The sequence below is a fragment of the Chiloscyllium punctatum genome, chromosome 44, assembly GCF_047496795.1.
Source record: "Chiloscyllium punctatum isolate Juve2018m chromosome 44, sChiPun1.3, whole genome shotgun sequence".
NCBI lineage: Eukaryota > Metazoa > Chordata > Chondrichthyes > Orectolobiformes > Hemiscylliidae > Chiloscyllium > Chiloscyllium punctatum.
In genome coordinates, this window is record NC_092782.1 from 46,651,037 (window position 1) to 46,674,741 (window position 23,705).

A 23,705-nucleotide genomic window follows, 5' to 3' on the forward strand; every position below is an offset into this window, starting at 1 on the left:
AATAAGTTGGACCACAACAAACTATAGTACATTAATTAATCAATTATGTTTAAGAAAAAAAACTAAAGGAATCCACTAAGATAGCACTTTCCAAAAACACCAGATGCATTTTACAACCAATAAAGTACTTTTGAAATGTCAGTGTTTCAATGTGAGAAACCGTGCAGCCACTTTATGCATTGCAAGATCACATTGACAGCAATGTGATAATAACTCATCCATAGATTGCCGAAGGGACAGGACAGGGTTAATAGTTTAGAAGCATATGGGACACTTGCCTTTTTCAGTTGTGGTATAAATTATAATCGCAGGGAGGTAATGTTAGAGTTGTACAGGAGTTTGATTAGGCTACAGCTAGGGTACCATTCTGGTCATTGCATTATAGAAAATATATGATTGCACTGGAGAGGGTGCAGAGGAGATTCATCCAGATGCTGCCTGGGATGGAGTATTTTAGTATGAAGTGAGGATGGATAAGCTCATTTTTTTTTTCTGTAGAGCAAAGAAGGCTGATAAGGGTACCTGACTGAAGAGTATACAAGTATGAGGGGCCTGAACAGGGTCAGTAGAAAATAGGTCTTCCCTGGTTGAAAGGTAAATAGTAAGAGACATAATTTTCAGGGGGATTTGGAGGAGAGTTGAGGAAAAGCTTTTTCACTTAGTGTGGTGGGAATCTAGAATGCACTGCCTGGAAGGATAATTGCAGCAGGAAATTCCAAAACCTTTTAAAAAGTACTTGGATGAGCACTTGAACATCAAAGCGTTCAAGACTGTGGACCAACTGCTGGAAGTTAGGATTAGTGTAGATTTAGAGCAGTTTTTGTCAGTGCAGACTCAGTGAGCCGAAGTGCCTCTTCTGAATTGTATGATTATGATGCTTGTTTGTGATGTTGATTGAGAAATAAAAGTTGGATAGGACAATGGCTCTGCTTTGAAATGGTGTCATGGAACATTTTATAACCAGAAAGGGTAATGGTATGAATGAGTGAATTGGAGTAACAGCACATACAAAATGAAAAATAGAAAAATAAAAGAAGAAAATGCTAAAAGAAAATGTTGCATTTTTTCATCTGAAGCATTTATGACATACAAGATCTTATAAGTTTACTTTGTAATATTCCTCTAATGGCACTATTTATAAAATTCATTCATTTTAAATTTGAATAACTTCCTTCAACTTCTTTAGTTTGCTATGGACAATTCATCATTCTTGGACAGCCTTTTTTTACCACTTAGTCTTTAATGAGAATTATGATATCTCTTCTTGCATTTCCACAACTGCTTATCTACCATCCTACTTTTCAATCTATTTTCCAAAAATCCACTTTTGCAAATTCTGTCTTCACAATTTCATAATAGGCTGTATTTAGGTTTAAGATACTGGTTTCAGACCCAGGTTTCACACCCTCAAAGTGAATATAAAGTTATTCATGATACGATCATTCTTCTCTAGATGATCCATTACAATGAGGTCATTAACCAAATATCTCTGATTAAATGCTTCTACATCAGAATAACCTGTTTCATGTTTTGGTCCCACAGTGGATTATAAGAAACTATCTGGAATAGGCTATGAATTTATCCTCAAGGCTATCTTTGCCAATTTGATTTTCTCAGTTCTGTATCAAGATTAAAATCATGCACAAGAATTGCAATACTTTTCTTACTGTTATGAGATGGATGTTTAAGAAGGATTTATTGTGTCAAGTTTATTTTGAAAGCAAGTTTTGTAATCTTGAAGCTGAGCTGTCTGCTCTGAGCCTTGCTTTGTTTTTTAAATCTTGGAACAATAGCAGCAACATGAAAGGGTGAGGTCAAGATCCCACAGAACCAGGATTTTGGTTTAAATTTCAATAGTTGTTAGGATTTGGAAGCTGCTCTACATCTCTCCTTGCAAAGCAAAAGGCTTGAGCTCTCTCTCAGAATTTTCTGTTGCTGCTCTTTCCTCCTGGACTAGAGAAACATTGCATGTGAGACAATCTGTTTTACTGAATTTGCCTCTGACAAGGGTTATTATTTTGGAACATCTAGCCTTAGGTGGTTAACATGTTTTATTTTGTTAAGTATTTCAATAGAGCTACAGATAAGCACTTTTTTTAAGTCCTTATTTTCTCTGTATTTTAACTGTTGTGGAAGAATGAAGTCCTTCAAATCTGGTAGTTTAACCAATCAAATAGCATCCGGAATACACAGCCTTACACTTGGCTTTAAAAATAAGAAGAAGTTGGATTCAGGTTATCTTCTTAATATGTTTTGAGCAGGTTTCGTCTGGTCCATAACACTTACAAATCCCTATATTTTTAAATGATAACAGTGTTGTTACTGTTAGCTGGCCTACACTCTACTGCTACCAATTATTTCTTTCTTGTCTTATGTCCACCTAGTTGGATGTCACATCTTGGTCTTCTGAGCCAAGATCATTTCTCATCACAGTACTGCTGTGAATCTTTATCTTAAAAAGTGATTCCCATCTCCTTTTTCTTTCTGCCTATCTTCTGAAATTTCATTTACTTGTAAATGTTCAGTTCCCAGCATTGGTCACCTTGAAACAAGTAGAAAATGGATGTGAACGATTTCCTTCTATTTCAATGTAGAAGGATTTACACTGGGAGACTTGAATAAAGTCTAAGCTGGTCAGCCACTGCCTCGATAAAACATTCAATGCAAGCAGACTGTTCGAGTGGTGCAACTGATGAGTGATTGAAGGCCTGTATTGTTCAATAACTCATGGAATAAATAATGAGATCAAATATGCTTCAACCCCCTTTTTGTGTGGTGTTCATTCTATTACGTTAAAACATTGGTGGAGTAAGCACTCCTTTCACCCTGACATTCTAAAATAAAACATGCATGGGTTTAAAAAATGTACAAGTCAAAGGCCAAGTGATGACATCATCGTGATCAGGAAAAGGGAGCTCAAAGAAAACCTCAAAAGAAAAAGAAACCCTTGAGAGGACCAAAACATGAAGGAATTTGAAAATATGGACAAGAGTTTTAATTTGACACGTCAGATCTGGAACTAATGCAGATCGTCAAGCACAGAGGTGAGAATCAAAGTGGTTTGTTTTGAGAACATCATAAAGGAGAAGAGATAGGTGGAAAGGTTTAGCTAGATGTTTCCAGAGCATTCTGCCAAGAGAGCTTAAGAAAAAGCTATGAATAGTTGGTGCATGAAAATATGGGGAGTGCAAAGTGGAATTGGAGGGGGTTAACTTCCCTAAACGTACATCAACATACATCTGGGTCGACCATGAATAATTCACAAAGATTAATCAGTCGTAGTCAAGAAGTAAGCTAAGGTATGCCCAGTCCTAGAATGCAAAAATGTATCTCATCAAAGGATGAATTATTTCTTCCAGGAACATGTTGCCCTCATTCAAAATGCAACATTCTCTAATTTGAAAGTGGACTTAATTGAATGAAAAAAAAATTAATGACATGATTCTTTTCAGGCAATTCCAAGTAATTTTAAAAATATTTATCAACTTAAGACTTGAAGGACAAGAACGGCATTCTTTCATGAAAGTGCTGTTCATTATTCCTGATGTCATTGCCAGTTTATACTGTATATGTTTGAATAAAATTCCCTCGAGTCCAAAATATTAGTTCTTTTGGGCCTACAGAAGGGGTAAGTGATGGAGATCTTCATTTACACTGAAACCAAATGAATTGGAATTTATTTATTGTCTTTGGCTACAAATTTAGTTTTCCAGAGGATAGAGTTCGAACATCATTCCCAAGCAGGTCAAGCTTGGGTTGTGGAGTAAAATAGGCATTTATTGTCTGATCCATAAATGCTTTTGAAAAATGTTGATGATTCACTTTCTTTAACTGCTGTAGACTGGGTGGTATACGTGCAACTACAATCCTGTTATTGAGAGAATTCCAGATTTCTGACCCAGTGTAAGTGAATTAACACGAATACGATTCCAAGTCAATGTGGTATTTTCACTGATGAGCTGTCTGGCACATTGTAGTATCTGCCACCTCTACCAGCTTGTGATACTGGGTAAGGGGTGACTGAGGTAGTTCATTGCCACCAATCCTGTTTTGTCTTTGCTTTGTCTTGGGCATAACCAGTGATAAATGGTTGAGGATGTACATCATAGATTATCTACAGAAGAGATACTGTTCTTATATGACAAGAAGTCTTATTGCATGATAGCAAATTGAAAAATACGTTTGGTCAGCATTATTACCAGGACCTTAGGGAGTTGATAGAGATATAGCTGCTTCTCCCAAAGGATAAACGATAACTCATTTTCTTCATCCACAGGCTGTCTATGACATCAGTAGAAGGAAGACAGTGAGTGGAGCCCATATAATAATAGCATTAACCCTTTCAGAATTGTAACCTCATGCAACATAGCCTCCCTAACCCAAACAATTTTTGTCGATAATTCGCCAGTTGCACATCCATATGTTTACCATATTTACCACATCCATCTCTTCCCCATCTCTCTCCACACCCACCACCCCAAGTGTCGGATTACAAATGCAGGCAATCTGTATGTTTTACAATTTTCTCAAAACACTTTCTTCAGACTTGGAAGAAGGGTGGGTCTTTTGCTTGAGGAATGTTAACCCTGGTTCTGATCCGTGGATCATCTCTCCATTGGAGAATCTTTTATCTCCAATATCCTGTGTGGATACTGTCATTCTTTATTAACGTCATTGTTGGCCCAATACATTATCTGCAGGATACTTTAATTTTCTGAATCTCCTTCTGGAAGACAGCTGCTCTGTTGACCTAAGTAGTTTATTTCTTATATCCTGGAATGGACAATTTTCCAATTAGAAGAGGTTTTCTCTGTGCAGTATTGTGAATGCTAAAACTAGGATTTTTTATCAGCCAATGAAGCAGTTGAATTTTGGATGAAGAATCCATTGTTGACGTTTTTTTGTGGGGGGTGTGGAGGGAGAAACTGTATCCACTCATTGTCAAATATGCATGTATACTGTGGATGAAATTTGGTCTGAACTCATTAGCAATGCATGTGTACACTTTTTACTAAAGCTGAAAACACTGTTCTTTATACACCACTTTCATTCTATGCTCAAAGACGTAAACTGTGCTTTGTACATAACTCTGAAGCCAATAGGTGTTTTTATTTAAATGTTGGATGTAATATTTCTAATCCAAGCAGTAACATGATAATAAAGAAAAAGGATTTTTCTTCTTCTTGACCATGTCTTGGACATTGGTTTGGGTCCCATGGAGTCATTTGCAGCTTATCTCCTTTGAGTTGCTGATCAAGCTGAAAATCTTCAATTACCCACATTGATTATTTGACTGATGAAGTGAACATTTCCAGTCTCTGACCCACTCAGCATGATCCATGTAGTTAGTGTTGACGTCTGGTTATAGAACACAGGATTTGACATTTTCACCAGTCCTGTGAAATCTGTGATTTCATCATTTGTACCAAAATATATAATCTTACTGAATTATTTCTTTCAGATTGGGTTTCACCCTCAATCAGGGAAATACAATTAAGTCTACTACTTGTTGCCTCTTAACTGGTTGATCAATAGTGGTTGTTAATGGGGCTAGTATTTGGACAGCATTTGCTTCAGGGCCAGTTGTTTTATGGGTGTTTGTCAAACTCCTCCATTCTTCTGATGAACTTGAAATTTGGACACGTGCATAGACTCAAAAGTGAAGTTGGTTGGGAGATCCAAGATAGCAGCAATCCAGTAGGTCTGCCCTGCTGAGCTCTGCACCAGAACCCAGACAAAGTGATGCATTCACCCTCCCTTTCTTAACCATTGTGGTAAAAATCAGTACTTTTTGATCCCCAGAATTGCTGTATGTCCGTTTAATTGAGTAAGGAAAATGACTAAGGGAAAAGGACCACGAGGATCACAGCCAGCAGGGCACTCCCCTGCAGCAACGGACACACCCAAGGCCACAGCATTGGCCTTCACGAACACCCCAGGGGACTCACCTGTGGAGCAGAGCCTGGTCTTGGAGTTCGTGAAACTCCAAGAGAAGATCAATTCAGCGATGGAGGAGATCTGGACCAGGCTGGAACCGATCTTGGCCATTGTGCAGAAACATGACCAGGAGATCCAGCATCTCAAGTGGCACATCGTGGAGGTGGAGCATCAGATCACAGCTTCCGAAGTAGCGGCAAAATCCTCTGCGGTTCAGGTCCAGGCCCTGGATCGGCAGGTATGGGCCTTAGTAGAGCAGGTCAATGACCTCGAAAATCAAGGCCTTTGGAAGAACATCTGCCTGGTCGGGCTGCCGGAACGGGAACAAGGCCAGCTTGCCAGCTTCTTGGAGCAATGGCTCCCGCAGTTTTTGAAGCTGGAAGTCAGGGCGGGCCAGGTGTGGGTCGAGGGGACCCACCAGGTCGCGGTGTGCAGGCCATGATCGGATCAGCGCCCCCACCTGGTCCTAGTGTGACTCCAGAACTATAGAGATAAACAAATGATGCTGGAAGTCTCTAGAGCACTCGGAAAGGATCCACCGGTTCTGATATACAAAGGATCATGAATTTTTTTTTCCAAAACTTTTCTGCAGCTGTGATCCGCAAAAGGAAGGTCTTTGATGAAATAAAAAAGAGGCTAGGGACTTGAATATTCAGTAGTCCATAAGATATCTGGCAATATTGCGATTAAGCCACAGAGGGTCTGTGTTTAATTTTGAGAATCAGGATAGGCAAAGGACTTCCGGGACACCTTAAAATAGACTGGCTGGCTCAAATCATATTGACAATAGTGTTCACTTTGTTTTGTCTGTAGTTTCAAGGTCAGAGTGGTGCTGGAAAAGCACAGCAGGTCAGGCAGCAACCGAGGAGCAGGAAAATCGACGTTTTGGGCAGGAGCCCTTCATCCAGTACCCTTCCACTGACACTCATTCGTTTGGCTGAACTGGTCCTCACAGGAGCTCCTCCTTCTCTGTTGTTTGCCTGGTTTACCTGGTTTTGGATTTTTTTTTTAAATATGTGAGGGACCCTTTTTCTCTCTCTTCCTCCCCTGTCATTAACCTTTTTTTTAAATTCCTTTTTGTTTCTCTCAGTACAGGGTGGGGGTGGTTTCATTTTTTTAACAGAATTGCCTCGGGTCAAAGTATGGACGGGATGGGTTGAATGCCCACTTTTAATTTTCTTGTTGTAAGATGCTTGTAACTTTTACATGCTTGTAACTTTTTCATACTTTGTTTTGTCAGGGTTTGGGGCACAGCTTCAGCATGAAGGAGCCATGGAGAGGTTAGTAGTAGCATGGGCGCCCCCTGTTATATGTTGGCTCATTATAGAAAAAGTTGATGGCAGTTTTGATTTGGTAGTTTTTGTAGTTGTACTTTCAAGTTTGTATGAACTGTATACTGCTTTCATTCTGCGTGCTATAAATGGGATTCTTCCTCCCAGGGGGTCACGGGCTTCTTTGGATGGCTATGGTTAACTGCTCGTTTAAATGGTGCACCTGGAACATTAAGGGGGGGTCATTCATCGAATAAGAGAAAAAAGATACTTTCAAGCCTTAGAAAGGAAAAGGTCGATGTAACCTTGCTGCAAGAAATACATCTAACCGATAAGGAGCACCTAAAGTTACAGCAGGGAGGGTTTGGCCAGGTGTTTTTTTTTAACCTTTAATTCAAAAAGTAAAAGAGTAGCTACACTCATTCAGGAGAACCTTTCATAGACAAGTTAAGGATGAATGTGGGCAGTTTCTGATCCTTAAAGCTTTTAATACATGGAGAGGAATATGGGATCTTGAATGTATATTGCTCCCCAGCACACCCCCTTAAATTTTTAAATGATGCCTTCTCCAGGTTGATGGCCCTTGGGGCACGTCATACAATTTAATCAACTTATGGACACCCGAGGTGGATAGGATGCCTAGGGGTCTCGTGGGTATTTCCCCGCAATCCAGGCAGCTGGTGGACCTGAACAGGGAGCTGGGGTTGGTGGATGTGTAAAGATGTATTCGTCCTGAGGGTAGGGACTTCACCTTTTTTTTCTAACCCACAAAAGTGCAATACTAGGATTGACATTTTTTTTGCCCCCTTGGCCTTTCTGAATTTGGTACTGTCCTGCAGAATCAGGAACATAGCCATTTCTGATCATGTGGCAGTGTACATGGAGGTTAAGGCCAGTGGTGAGGGGACAGGCTCACGGCACCGCGCATGGATCCTTTCCTCCTTCAGGATAGCAAGTTCATTGAGTATTTTTTGAGGGAATTTAAAATTTTTTGGGGCATTAATTCAGGTATGGCCAGTAATCTGTCGGCACTGTGAGAGACTTTCAAGGCCTATGCAAGGGGTTTGATTATTTCCAACTCGATGACTTGGAAGCAGAAGGGGCAGCAGCAGAAATGCTCGAGGCCCAGCTGAAGGCAGCCGAGACAGCATACTTTAACAGACCATCTGTAATTAAGTTGCGGCAGATTACAGCCCTCCTGGCTGCTTTGAATGCTGTGCTCACCCAGACAGCAAAGAGGGAGATTTCCTTTGCGAAACAGAGATTATTTGAGTATGGTTATAAACTGGGTAAGTATTTGACGTACTTGACCAGAAAGAAGAGTGCCCCCCCAAGCTATCACATCCATTAGAGAGTGTGCTGGTACTATCACCTGCAATCTCAAAAAGATTAATGCAGCCTTCAGGAAGTTCTAATCTGGGTTGTATTGGTCAGAAGGCTGTGAGGACAGATTGGTGAAGATGGAGACCTTTTTTGAGATCTTGGACCTCCCAGGTGTAATTTCAGAGCAGGCATCTCTTTTGAATGCCCCTCTGACAATCCAAGAGGTACAGGAGGTGATGGGGCAGCTCCAGAGTGGTAAAGCGCCCAGCCTAGAAGGTTTTCAGAGTGAGGTTTATAAGGAGTTCATAGACATGCTGGCCCGGCCAATGTTGGATATGTACAATTATTTGTACAGTCAGGACTGCCTCCCATCCTCTCTGAGAGAAGCAAATATTTATCTTATTCTCAAGGGAAAGCCCCAGAGGATTGCACTTCATATGGGCCCATATTGTTATTCAACGTGGACTTTAAAATTTTGTCAAAAATGCTGGCATTGAGGCTGGAGAAGTCTTTTATTATAAAAGAGGATCAGACAGGTTTTATTAGGCGTCACAGGTCCTCTAATAATATTCGGAGAGTGCTAAATATGGTTCAGGAAGGGTCGATTCTGGGTTTGGTATTCTCCCTGGATGCAAAGAAAGTGTTTGATCGGTGGAGTGGCCGTACCTCTTTTAGGTCCTGGAATGATTTGGCCTTGGAGGGGTCTTTGCCAGGTGGGTGGCAGTATTATATAGTGACCCTAAAGCAGCTGTTCTCAGTAATGGTATAAGGTCTGACAATTTTAGTATTGGCAGAGACAGCCAACAAGGGTGCCCCCTTTCACTATTACTACTTACATAATTGGGAGAGGCCATCTGGAAGGACCCCAATATAACTGCCTTGGAGGAAGGATCAGAAAGGCATGAGATCACCCTTTACACAGATGACATTCTTCTCTTTCTAACTAACCCGACGATATCTGTGGCCTGTTTAATACAAGTGATTCATTTATTTGGTTCTTTCTCGGGGTATAAAATCAATTTTATGAAATCGGAGGCCATGCCTGTCAGAGGTCTTATGAGAGTACCCAATCTTAGGGATGGAATCCAATTCCCTTTCAGATGATCACAGGGAGATTTCTTGTATTTAGGCATGTTTATCACCCCAGCCTTCACTCTGTTATATAAAGTTAACTTCATGCATTTGCTAGAGAAAATAAGACAGGACCTTCAGCGCTGGGAAAATCTTCCAATATCCTGGTTGGGTAGAATGGCTCTGGTTAAAATGATGTTCTTCCTCGTTTCTTATATCCGTGCAAATGCTTCCTTTGATGCTGCCCAGGTAGGCACTATGGAGGCTTAACAGTTGGCTCAGCTCTTATATATGGCCTCACAGGTAGTCTCTTATTAAGCTTGCCAAATTGGGGGGGGGGAGGTGGAGGGGGTGGCGGTGTGGATTTTAAAGATTTTAAGAAATATCAACAAAGTTCCCGACTATCCTAGTGGCTGATTGGACTTGCCAGGGCCCTCGGTCAATTTGACTGGACATCGAGGCCTCCCAGGCAAAATGGCCCCTCATTAATCTGTCATTCATGGACAAGATGAGGACTGTTATGGACCATTGCAGAAATCCGATTGTCCTTAACACAGTTAAAGCATGGAGAATGATGCAACAAAGTGAGGGCAATTTACAAAAAAACTTCCCTTTTTACTCCCATAATAGAATTGGTAGGATTCCGGCCGGATTTATGGATTCGTCTTTAGGCTGTAGGAATCCAGAGGAGTTTCCTGTTTGAGAGACTTATTTGATGGGGAGGTCATAATGTCTTTCGAGCAGCTGAGCCAAAAATATGAGCTAGCTAGAATAGACATCTTCTTTTGTTACTTTCAGATTAGGGACTTTATACAGAAAAAGACTACATTGATGGTTAGTCCCTATAAGTCAGATATGGAGAGGAGAGTGCTTCATTCCATGGGCACTCTCTCGGTTAGCACCTTCTCTCATTTATTAGGAGGTAGTGTCTCGAAGGACATCGAGCAGCCGTGTGGAATTTGGGCTCAGGAATTGAGGGTGGACATCTCACCAGAGGAGTGGGAGGATATTTGGGAGAACGTAAGGAAGATTTTGATTTGCAATAGGACTCAGGCTTTGCTATTGAAGGTTGTCCACAGGGTTTATTTGGCACCAGAGCAGCTTGTGAAATTTAAGACAGGAGCATCCCCAATGCAAAATAAATGTTGGTACTCTTACTCATTGCTTGTGTTCATGCCACAAGCTTCATAGGTATTAGGACGTGATAGCAAGTGTTTTGGAAGGGGTCTTGGGAACCAAGGTCAAGGTAGATCTGGTGTCCATCCTCTTGCGTTCACCGAATCTCCTCTCTTTGAATGCGCATGGGAAGAAATTGTTTAGTATTCTTTCATTTTGTGTGAGGAAGAACATTCTGATGAGCTGGGTGTCAGAAAATCCCCCAGGACTCTCGGGTGGCATAGATTAGTCATGGAGCACATCCCCCTGGACTTGCTTACAAGTATGGTGCACCACAAAATGGAACTTCTTTATAGGACATGGCGGGCCTTTTTGAACCATATAGACACAGACTTATTGGCTATATTGGTTGGGATCTTTGTGTAGCCATGTGGGCTGTACCTGGGAGGAGGAATTCTGCTATGGGTATGCCATGCTCGCTGTGATGGGGAGCTTTGGTGGGATTGCACTGAGTGTTGTAACTTAACGTAATTTAATTTAATTTGCCTTGGTTCAGCTCTGTTTAATTTAATTGTTTTTGTTTTGATTTAGTTACTTATTGAATTGTAGTTTGTGTAGAGTATTTTTTTTGGAGTATTTGTGGAGTAGAGTAGATTAGATTCAATACAGTGTGGAAACTGGCCCTTCGGCCCAACAAGTGCACACCGACCCTCGGAAGAGTAACCCACCCAGACCCATTTCCCCCTGAATGATGCACCTAACACTATGGGCAATTTAGCATGGCCAATTCACCTGACCTGCACATTTTTGGACTGTGGGAGGAAATCGGAGCACCCAGAGGAAACCCACGCAGACACTGGGAGAATGTGCAAACTCCACACAGACAGTCGGCCGAGGCTGGAATCAAACCTTGGACCCTGGTGCTGAGGCAGCAGTGCTAACCACTGAGCCACTGTGTCGCCCCAAAGTCACCGTGCCGCCCCAAGTAGTAGTAGTTTGTTTACTGTTATTGTTGTTACATTGCAAGAGTGTTCTATTATTTCATAGTAATTTTATATTTTTGTAAAAAATACAAAATCTTCTTCTCAATAAAAATTTTTATTAAAAAAGTGAATTGGTTAATTGCAAATAATGTGCACGTTTTCACCTCTCTTGTGTGTGTTGCATTGCAGTGTAACTTGAAGTTTTCCTATGCTTCTGACAGTCATTTAACTTGCACCATGCCATCTTACTTCTGCTTCTATAATTTCTGCTTCTTCAGACATGGTAACCAGTCTGATAGGACAGTAACATTTTCTCCCGTATTAAGCACAAAATCAACAGGATGTCCACTGACATAAACAGTTTCTGACCCAGGAGTATCTTGGGTGTCTTCTCCAATTGAGTTATTTTATCTGTTGCAGGTACCTTTTCCAGTGGCTGTATGTATTTTACTATGTAGACCTCTTTAAGTGTGTGACCACTAATACTTCCATTGTTTTGAAACTGTATTGCATTTCTGCATTCAGGTAATAGCTGAAGGTTGAAAAATGTGTTGCTGGAAAAGCGCAGCAGGTCAGGCAGAATCCAAGAAGCAGGAGAATCACTGTTTTGGAGCACATCCCCCTGGAAGAAGAAGGGCGTATGTTTGAAACGTCGATTCTGCTGCTCCTTGGATGCTGCCTGACCTACTGCGCTTTTCCAGCAACACATTTTTCAGCTCTGATCTCCAGCATCTGTAGTCGTCACTTTCTCCTAATAGCTGAAGGTTGTCTATGCCTGTGAGCTCTTCTTGTCTCACAGCACTGTCACTGTTTTTTTACATCAGGTATTCATCTTTTCTCTGTGTATGTTTGTTACATGCTTCTTTCAAGCATCCATACCTTATAAGACAAATAGACTTTGTAAGGCACTGTTAGTATTTTCATCTCAAGATCTGCCCATGAGAGTTTCTGGTTTCTGCTTCCTACACAATTTGAAAAGCTTTCTCCAAAGTTAAATCTTCCTTAGTCTGTATGAAATCTGAGAAAGTTTTATCAAGAATGCGAACAACAATTCTGGCTTTTACAAATTCTGATTTAAAAGTTCCATATTCATAGTATTCAATCAATCTTTTGATGTCATTAATGAAATCATCTACAGAAAATCTTGGTAGCTGAACTCTTTGTTAAAATCTAGCTCATTCAAGAAGTCTATTGGTTCTCAAATTGAACTTCTTCAAAAGTGTCTATTCTCTTTGGTATTATGTCTTTCTTAATAATGAAATTAGATGCAATGACAATAATAGTGTATTAACTTGTTCAGTGTCAGTCTTAGCATTTTACATTGGGGAAATGCTGTATCTTAAAAACTCACCATCATGAAATCTAATCTTGTGTTCTGAATATCCTTCTCTGACATTAAATCTGAGAAGGAGTACTGTATCTTCTAATATTTTATTTTAATGTGCAGTTCAATCTTAATGCTATTAAGGTACTTTAGCATTGCAATATTGATTGTAATCTGCATTTCCTTAAGCTTGCGTTCACAAATGTTGTTTTAAATTTAATTACTCTTTATTGAAAAAGTATCTCCTGTAGATCAAAATAGGGGTCTTAACAAAATGAAGCTTCACCTTTACCAAATTAGGTGAAGATGTGGGTCATTATGTAACTATCACTATAAAAAATGTATTATGGGAAACTAATGAGGTTAAAGGCCAGTAAGTACCCTGATGGGTTGTAAACTAGAATATTAAGAGGTAGTTCGTTTCTGGAAAGTCCCAGAGGATTGGAAAACTGCCACTGTGATGCCCTCATTCAAAAAGAGAAGGTGACAAAAAGTGGGTAACTACAGGCCAGTTACTTAAAATCTGTCATTGGGAAAATGTTAAAAAGCTTACGATAAAGAATGTAATAGCAGAGGATTTAGAAATACATAATATTCAGTGCAGTTTCATAAAAGGTAATCATGTCTGACAAATTTACTGGAATCCTTTTAAGAAGGTAATATGCAGGAAAGTATATTATAGCTGTATTACACTTGGATTTCCAAAAAATGTTTGATAAAGTATGACATGTTAGGCAACTTAATAAGATAACAGCCGATGGTAATGTTGGTAGTAAATTGGTATGGTTGGAGGATTGGCTGGCTAATAGAATTCAGAGTTAGGATAGGGGATAATTTTCAGAAAACAATCTGTAACTCTTGGAGTGGCAGAGGGGTCAGTGCTGGGACCACAATTACTACACGAAGTATTAATGATAGGCGTGAATGCATTATCACCAAGTTTGCGAATGACACAAAAATAGGTAGGAAGACAAATGGTGATGACTCAAATGGTCTGCAGAGGGATATAGACAGGTTAAGTGTGTGAGCAAAAGGTCCAGAGAGGGACAAAGAGTGAATGGACAAAAACTTGGTAGATGGAATGTGAATTGGAAAAATGTGAGGTTGTGCACTTTAGCAGGAAGAAGAAAGTGGTTGACTATTACTTAAGTGGAGAAAGACTGCAGAAAGCTGACTGACAAATCTGGAGGTTCTCACGTGAATCATAGAAAGCCAGCTTATACATTCTGCAGGTGATAGGGAAGGCCTTTATTTCAAAAGGAATGCGGTATAAAAATAAGGAAAGTTTGCTTGAACTATGCAATGGACTAGTTAGACCCTGCTAGAATACAGTGGACATTTTGGTCCCTTTCTATGAGAAAAGATGTATATACATTGAAGGCTGTCCAGAAAGTTTTTCATATGTCAATTCTCTGTATGGAGGAATTTTCATATGAGGAGAGTTTGAATATGTTGAGCCTGTAGTCAATGGAATTTAGAACAATGAAAAGACACCTTTATTGAGTATAAGATTCTTGGGATGTTTGGCAGGGTAGATGCTGAGTGCTTGTTTTCTTTTATGGGAGAGTCTAGAACCAGAGGACATAATCTCAGAATAAGAGATCATCCACTTAAGACAGATGAGAAGGAATTTCATCTTGAAGGTAGTGAATCTATTGAATTATTTACCTCAGAAGACTGTAGAGGCTGAGTTATTGGGAATGTACATGCTGAACTAGAAGATGTCTAATCAGTAAGGAAATCAGAGATATAGGGAAATAAAGCAGTAAAGTGGAATTTAGGATTATCAGATCAACCATGGACAATACAAAATTGTCTACAGTATACTAGCTGGGTCTAACTAGTCCATTGTATAGTTTTAGCAAACTTTCCTTATTTTTATACTGAATTCCCTTTGAATAGAAGAATAGCCCAAATGAACCAAATGGCCTACTTCTGCTCCTGTGTTGTATGGTCTTATTGCTTTGTTAATTGTTGCTACCTGCAATAAGTTAGAAAATATTCTTCCATCTATAGTATAAAATATTTCAGAGCAGTCAACTGAATTGAATCTTGTTTCAAAAGAGTTCATTCTTAGGAAGCAAGTGCATTTGATTAGGTCTTCCAATCAAAGATAGTTTGAAAATTGAGTAAGATTTCTATAATTATAGTTAACATTTTACATATTTTGGTAATGTGTTCAATGATCATGTAACAATGAGTGCACGGACTCAGTGGAAAGTAAAATGGCACAACACTGACCAAACAAAAAGAGACATCATGCAGAAGGAATTATATTTCTGAAGTTTGCTATAATTTTTAAGATGAATTGGCAAGCTATCTTTTCATTAGTGATGAATGGAACATAGATGGTTTGAAACATCAGAATTAAATGAGAATATAATGGGATGGGCTGAGTCCAGTGAGATTCCTTATAATAAGAATAATGGGGATACCACTTTAAAACCTGCAGGTACAACTCTCAAAATCTTTTAGTCTGCTTTATTTAGAGTTTCCAAATAACATTTCATTCAATTGACAATGCACACTGTTGTGACATTATCTAGTACGACACAATTGAATGAATCAGCAACTAAGACAGACATGAGACAATATACAGTCTTCAACCAATAACTTATTCATATTCCTTATCATATTCACTCTCAGAACCATCTGCTTCATGAGTTTCTTCAAATTTGTAACTCCAGACATGGTGATATTTAGAGCCACACTGGAAACATCTGTTAATTATTCCCATGGATTCCTGGGATTCATTCGCTGTTTGCTAACTACACAATCCTACATTATCCCTTTATTTATAAATATATTAAAGGGATGACTACTCCTCAAAACACATTTCAGTAATTCCATCCTGAAAGAGGGAGTGTAATTTAGCCACCTAAGTCAGCAATCAGAGTCTTCCATTCTCTGTATCACTACAAAACTGTATCAACGTGTCCTGTGAAGGTTGCTGCAAATGATTGTCTTCCGAAAAAGGTTTTAATTGCACAACAGCAGGTTACAACCCAACCGACTTATTTGGAAGTACTAGCTTTTGGAGTGCTACTCCATCAGTTACCTAATACTTCCAAATAAACCTGTTGGACTATAACCTGATATTGTGTGATTCTTAACTTTGTCCACCCAAGTCCAACACCTGCACCTCCACATTATTTTTATTAGAGCAGCAACCATTTGTTAAAAAAGTGTCAGTATCATGAAATTGAACACATACCAAAGTCTATTAATCTGTGAACTTTGTACGCAATTGTTATTGGCTAGGCCAGGCCATTCAAAACGTTCTTAAGCAGGCAGCCGAGACCATAACTTTCCAATTTGTTTCAGTAAGTGTACAGTGAAAATTACCCAGAGTAAGTTAGTGGGGTTGACTACCAGGTTAATATGAGACAAAAGGGATCTAAGATGGCAGCGATCTGAGAAGGTCACACTGCAGAGCTTCGCATCACAGCAGGAGCAGGCAGGTCCTTTACCCACCCAACCCAGGTCATCAGGACTTCTTGGGGTGTTGGAAAGATTGTGAAGCCCCAAGAAACATTTAAAAATTGACTTACCTGTATTTACAGCTGTCCAGAAATGCCTCAAAAAGGGAGGAGGAGCATCTGAGGCCGGGCCTGCAGCTCAGCCTGCAACAGCCTCGGAGTCGATTACTCTCCAGGACCTGGTGAACCAGCTCTCGAAATCTTGCAAGATGTTGGGGAAACGGATTGAAGAGAAGCTGGCTCCAGTCTCTCTCATGCTGCAGAATATTGAGCAGCAGCTGGGAGACCTGGAGAAGAGGACAGATGAGGTGGAGCACAGGGTCACAGTGGTGGAAGCTAATGCCAGTTCATTCAAGGAAGAGATCCAAGCCCTGAAGACGCAGGTTTGTAATTTGCGTGACCAAGTGGATGATCTTGAAAACAGGGGAAGGAGAAAAAACATTCGGATCATCGGTCTGCCTGAGGGTAAGAAAGGTGAGCAGCCTGCAAAATTTGTTGAAGATTGGCTTCTGAAATTCCTTGACTTGGAGACAGGTATGAGAGGATTGAAGATAGAGAGGGCTCACCGGGTAACAGCACGGAGGCCGGGTCTGGGCCAACGCCCTCGTCCTTTCCTGGTACGGTTCCATCGTTACCGAGATAAGGATAGTGTCATGGAGGCTTCCAGACTCCAGGGGAAGGGTCCAAAGGCGGTGATCCAGAAACTAAAATCGTATGATGGTGTCAAGAGAAGACTGAAGGAGCTTGGGATTCAGTACTCCCTGAGATATCTGGCAGTGCTTCGGATCACCTTAGATGGATCCATGCATTTCTTTGACACATTGAAGAAGGCAAGAGACTTTGTGGACAAACTAACCTAATTTAAACAATTGTAGTATGTATAAATATCGTTGCTTGGGTGTGCATTTATCATTCTGTAAAAGAAATGGAGGAAATCCGGTTGGAGCTTTGTTTTCCCCTTTTTTTTTCCTCTATTGATAATAATTTAGTTCAAACTATGTCTGGTGGTGGTTAAGATGTACATTTTAAATTTCTAAGTTAGGACATACCAAAGGATGGGTGGGGTATTTATTCCCTTTTTATAAAAGAATGTTTTTTATTCATATTGATATTCTATGGGGTGTTTATTCTTTTTAGCTTGTGCTTGCAATGCGGCTGTAGCTGGGAGAAGTGAAGGTGGTTGAGATGGTTAGATGCCTATTTATGGGCAGTTCGGGATGGGTAGTTGTCCCCTCCGGGCAGGGGGTGAGTTCCCCTACTTAGCGCTATTGGCGCTTTGTATGTTGGTTTGTTTTCTGGTTTTTGTTGTTTTTTATTTTTAATAATTTTGTATGTTTATTAAATGTAGTGGTATTAGTTTATGTAGTTTTTATATTTGGTTGACTATGCGACGCTAAGGCTCAGCAATTTGTGGTTTGGGTTCCTCCTCTCTGGAATTTAAATGTAATTGCAGAAGATTATGGCTAATGATTTGATTAAATGGTGTACCTGGAATATCAAGGGAAGTCACTCACCAATTAAGAGGAAGAAGGTACTCTTGAGTCTTAGAAAGGAGAAGGTGGCTATTGCTTTGTTACAGGAGACACATTTGGATGACAAGGAGCAGCTGAAATTACAGCAGAATGGCTTTGACCGAGTTTATTTTTCATCATTTAATACCAGAAGTAGGGGGAGTGGCTATATTGGTTAGGAAAAATCTCTCATTTAAATTGTTGGAATGTGTTAAAGACACATACGGGAGGTTTGTAATTCTTAAAGCCTTGATAAATGGGGAAGATTATGGCATTTTAAATGTTTATTGTCCCCCAGCTCATCCTCTTAAACTCTTGGTAGATGCTTTTTCTAAACTGATAAGTCTCAAGTCTCGGCACGTCATTATAGGGGGAGATTTTAACTGCCTCATGGACCCCACAGTAGACAGGTTGCCTAAAGGTCCCTCGATACCTCTGCACAAACTAAACAGTTATTGGGTTTGTGTGAGGAATTAGGATTGGTGGACGTCTGGAGGTGTCTCCACCCTACAGGTAGGGATTTCACATTTTTCTCCAATCCACACAGATGTCACACGAGGATTGATTATTTTTTTTTCTGACCCCTGTAGTAACTCTGGATCTGGTGGCATCCTGTACGATTGGTAATATTGCCATCTCTGATCATGCTCCAGTTTACCTCATGGTTAAAATTAAGGATGTTACAGTGGATTCAAGATACTGGCGAATGGATCCCTTTATTCTCATGGACAGCAAGTTTGTGGAGTATTTCTCTAGGGAATTTCGGGCATTCCTAGACATCAACCTAGACTCGGTTGATAGCTCATCTGTACTCTGGGAAACTGCCAAAGCTTATGCCAGAGGGTTAGTTATTTCATATTCCAAAAGTAGGAAGCGGCAGAAGGGTGAGCAGCAACGTCTCCTTGAAGCACGGTTGAAGGCAGCCGAGAAGGCCTATTTTGACAGACTCTCGTTGGTCAAACTACAGAGGATTACGGCACTGCGGTCTGCACTAAATTCCGTGCTCACACAGATGGCAATGAAGGAGCTGGCATTTACAAAGCAAAGGTTATACGAGCATGGTGTCAAGCCAGGCAAATACTTAGCATACCTTGCCGGAAAGAGAAGTGCCCCACAAACCATTACAGCGATTAGGGAAGGGTTTGGGAACCTAACATGTGATTCTAAAAAGGTTAATGTGGCATTCTAGAGATTCTATTCTAAGTTAAATCAATTTGAGAATTGTGAGGCGGGGCAGGCCAAAATGGAATCCTTTTTTAGAGATCTGAAGCTCCCGGGTGTGACTCCCGAACAACAGTCCTTTCTCAGTGCCCCATTATCAGAGCAAGAAGTGCATGAAGCTGTGAGGCAGCTTCAGAGTGGAAAGGCGCCCGGTCCTGATGGACTTCCCAGTGAATTCTATCAGGAATTTATAAGTATACTGTCAGGCCGGATGCTGAATATGTTTAATGATTCATACAGTCATGTTTGTCTCCCACCATCTCTGAGAGAGGCCAATATTTCACTTATCCTTAAAAAAGGGAAGGATCCGGAAGACTGTACTTCATACAGGCCCATCTCGTTCTTAAATGTGGACTTTAAGATCCTCTCTAAGGCTCTTGCGTTAAGGCTGGAGACTGTGTTACCCTCTATTATTAAAGAGGATCAGACGGGCTTTATAAAGGGTCGCAGATCCTCCAATAACACGAGGAGGCTGCTTAACGCAATTCAAGCATGCCAACAGCAGTCAATACAGGGACTGGTGATTTCTTTAGATGCAGAGAAGACATTTGACTGAGTTGAGTGGCTGTATCTTTTCTACAGACCAGTTTGGTCTGGGCGAAGTTTTCATAAGATGAGTAAAGGTTCTCTACAGTGTACCTCTCGCTGCGGTCATTACCAATGGGGTATGATCAAGCAATTTTAATATTTCTAGGGGCAGCCGGCAGGGCTGTCCCCTTTCACCATTACTTTTTACGTTGGTGATTGAACCATTGGCAGAGGCCATTCGGGGGGATCTCAATATATCAGCTCCAGAAGTGGGGTCAAAATTACATAAGATCTCGCTGTATGCAGATGATGTTCTAATTTTCTTGACAAATCCAGCAGTCTCAGTGCCTTGCCTGATACAATGCATTCACGCGTTTGGCACTTTTTCAGGGTATAAGATTAATTTTGCTAAATCAGAGGCTATGCCTATGGGTGGTCTTACGAAAGAGTTGGCTCTTGAGAGTAACTATAGATTCCCAATTAGGTGGTAACAGGGGGGTTTTGTGTATTTGGGCATATTCATTACTCCAGTTCTGGATTGGCTGTACAAAGCCAATTTTACTCAATTATTTGAAACAATTAAACAAGATCTCCAAAGATGGGAGGCACTTCCAGTCTCATGGTTGGGTCGGACAGCGCTTATTAAGATGAATATTCTCCCTCATTTGCTATTCCCTATACAGATTATCCCCCTGGTTTTCAATAAACAAACACTCAGGAGACTGAACAGTTGGTTCAGCTCCTTTATCTGGCACCGTAAACGGCCCCTCAGTAAATTAGCCAAACTGCAGTTGCCTCACAGGTTGGGGGGAGTAGACCTTCCGGACATTTAAAACTACCAATTAAGCTCGCTTTTGACCTACGTAAGTGATTGGGTTTGTGGGGACCCTCCTTCAATACGGCTAGATATTGAAGTCTCCCAGGCAAGGTGCCCCCTTACCAGTTTGCTGTTTTTGGACAAGGTGAGGACAGTTAGGGAATATTACCATAATCCAGTAGTCATCAATACTGTTAAAGCATGGAAGGCAATTCGGCAGAGGGAAGAAATATTGGCAAAACATCTTTGTTTACACCTTTAGTGGGTATGCCAATGTGTATACGGGTACTCTTACCCATTGTCTTTGGTCTTGTAACAGGCTTCAAACATATTGGAGCGCTTTGGTGGGTGCAATGGAGAGGATTTTAGGTGTGGGGTGGAGAAGGACCCAATTCACTCCTTTTGGGCCTATCCATTGTATTTCCTGCAGACTCGCATAAGGCAAAACTTTTCAATATTCTTACATTCTGTGCAAGGAAGAATATCTTGCTAGGTTGGATATCAGAAAACCCCCCAGGCCTGTCGGGTTGGCGGAAGATTGTTATGGAGCATATTCCCCTGGATTTTCTCACAAATATGGTACACCACAAAACTGAGAATTTTTACAAGACATGGCAACCCTTTTTGAAATACCTGGACACAGATTTATCTGCCACACTAACAAGGGCTTTTATATAGCCGTAACGATTGTGTTTCATGAGTCCAATATCCAGGGAGGAGGAACTGTGAATGTATGAGTGTTTTGCTTGGCTGGGCTGAGTTATTACTATTTATTTGTTTATTGTTAGGTATTTATTTAGTTAGTTAAATAGCTAGTTTAGGTTTTTTCAAATGTTATACTTCTCTATATATGTTTATACATTTGTGTTGGGGAATTTTTTTTATTATTTGGGTTTAGTTTTATACTATTTTTGTACTGTTTTGAATTGCATTGTTTTGTGTTTGTTGTAATATTTTAAAATCTATTTTTTCTTAATACAAATATATTATTAAAAAAGACATCAATTTATTCATAAAATTACACAATAAAACGCAAAGAACAGAAAAGAACTCCGACAGAACTCAGTCTTTCCAAACTAGACTTAATTATGCTGTTCTGAATACACCCAACAGTCCCAATAAGCAAACCCCCTTGGAAACCATGCTAAATTGCCCTGTATTGTTCAGGGGTGTGTAGATTAGGTGTATTAGCAAATGTGTGCAGAGTTATGGGGATAGGTTGGTGGTGGGGAAAGGGTTCAGGGTGGGATGCTCTTCAGGGGTTGGTGCAGACTTGATGGGCGAGCTGACCTCCTTCTACACTGTAGGGATTCTATATATATAAATATGTGTGTGTGTGTTTTATACATATGTCTGTGTAATTGTAATTTGAAAATGAACATAATGAAATTGAAATTCCAAAGCAAACAGAATTGTCAATACTATTTAAATTCAAAAATTTAAAACTGTTCCATAATAAAAGTTGTGAAAGCAGCTTCTAGCATGGATGCAGATGAAATGTTTCAGATCCCAAGACTGAGTAATAAAAAATCTCCTCACCTCTCCAAACATAATTGGAGATTTTGCAAAAGAAAAGGATTGCCAGCAAACAGCCACATTGCAAAATGAAGCATTCAGCTTTTAATTTTCTAAATTTTGTGGACCCTATTAAATATAATTGCTTGAATATTGCCTGCGTAAGAATTGAGATTGCCTGTGACAAGCAACCTGACTAAGTTATGTAAAGTTATGTAAAGTGCTTTGAGCAATTCAATCAAATCACAAAGATTTTGGTTAAATCTAATTTAGATGGGAACTGCTCCAGAAGGTGGTCACTATTCATAATACTTCCAGTTAGTGAAAACATCATGGAGTAGAGTAAGTAGGTTCAACCCATTTTATTGAATGATAGTTTGCAGTTTTTCTGATTCTTTTCTTAAACTGGTAGACTGTCTAACTCTGTGTACTATCTTTCTGATTCCCTTTGATTTTCTAATTGATCTATTATACTATTTCACATGGAGGAAAATGAGTGAAGTCGTGTGATCATCCTTTTTTTAGTAATTTTTGTAATTTGTTTCTGCTTTGGATTTTCACCTCGTACATTGTCAAGATATGGAAAATGTAACTCTTTATTTTGACAATAGTCCAATTTCACCTTCCCAGTTCAGAGGGGTGGACTGAATCTTTTCCTTCTCCCAATCCTTCATTGGCCACATCAAAATTTTAGCATAAAGGGGAATGTGATATTAGATTTTATATAGTTCAGGATCTGAAACAAGTCAGTCAGGTTCCTTAACTTAACCAATAAAGAACTAATTACAAACGAAATAGTTCAAGCAAAGATGCAAAAAAATTAACAACGTTTGAAATATATAACTATGTCCGAATATCCTTTTAGAAAGCGCACTCTTACAAACACAGCCTCCTCAAAGTGTGAAAAAAAATGTTCTGCAGAGTGCAATCTTAAAAGTACTTTGGAAGAAATGGTTATATTTAGCAAAAAAAACAATTACTGTTTGTCTGGTGCTTCTCTTTTCCTGGAGCCAGTGATGGATATTTGGACTTCCCCCTTAAGAACCCTCAGCTTGCACTGATTCACAAATTTGATGAAAGAGCTTTCAGAGAAATAGAGAGAGTAAGTTCTCTCTCTGATTGTTTGTGTTCAGAAAACAATATTTTTGCATCCACAAACTAGGGTATATAACTTCTCTCTGAAAGTATTGCAGACTCAATGTCTCCAATTTTGCTGCTGTAGCCAGTACCTTTTTTTCTTTAAGAGTACACTTCTCAAGCGTTTAAAGGTTATTTATTTATGTTTTGCCAATGATATAAATTGATATTTCAAATAACCTACATTCATAAAAGTACAAACTAGTATGTTTTGCAGATAATTGAATCACTGCACAATAAATAAACAACAAAATGAATTATCAAAAATTGAACTTGACTAAATCTACAATTCGCATCAAAGACTAATATTATCCATCCATGCAATGATACAATGAAAGTATATACCATATATACTCATGTAAAAGTTGAATTTTTTAGACTATTTATAAAGGTTAAATTTATTGGGTTGACTATTACACAAGCACTAGTTTTGAGGGGCTGAAATTCATGTTGCAGTTCGAAATTCCGTATT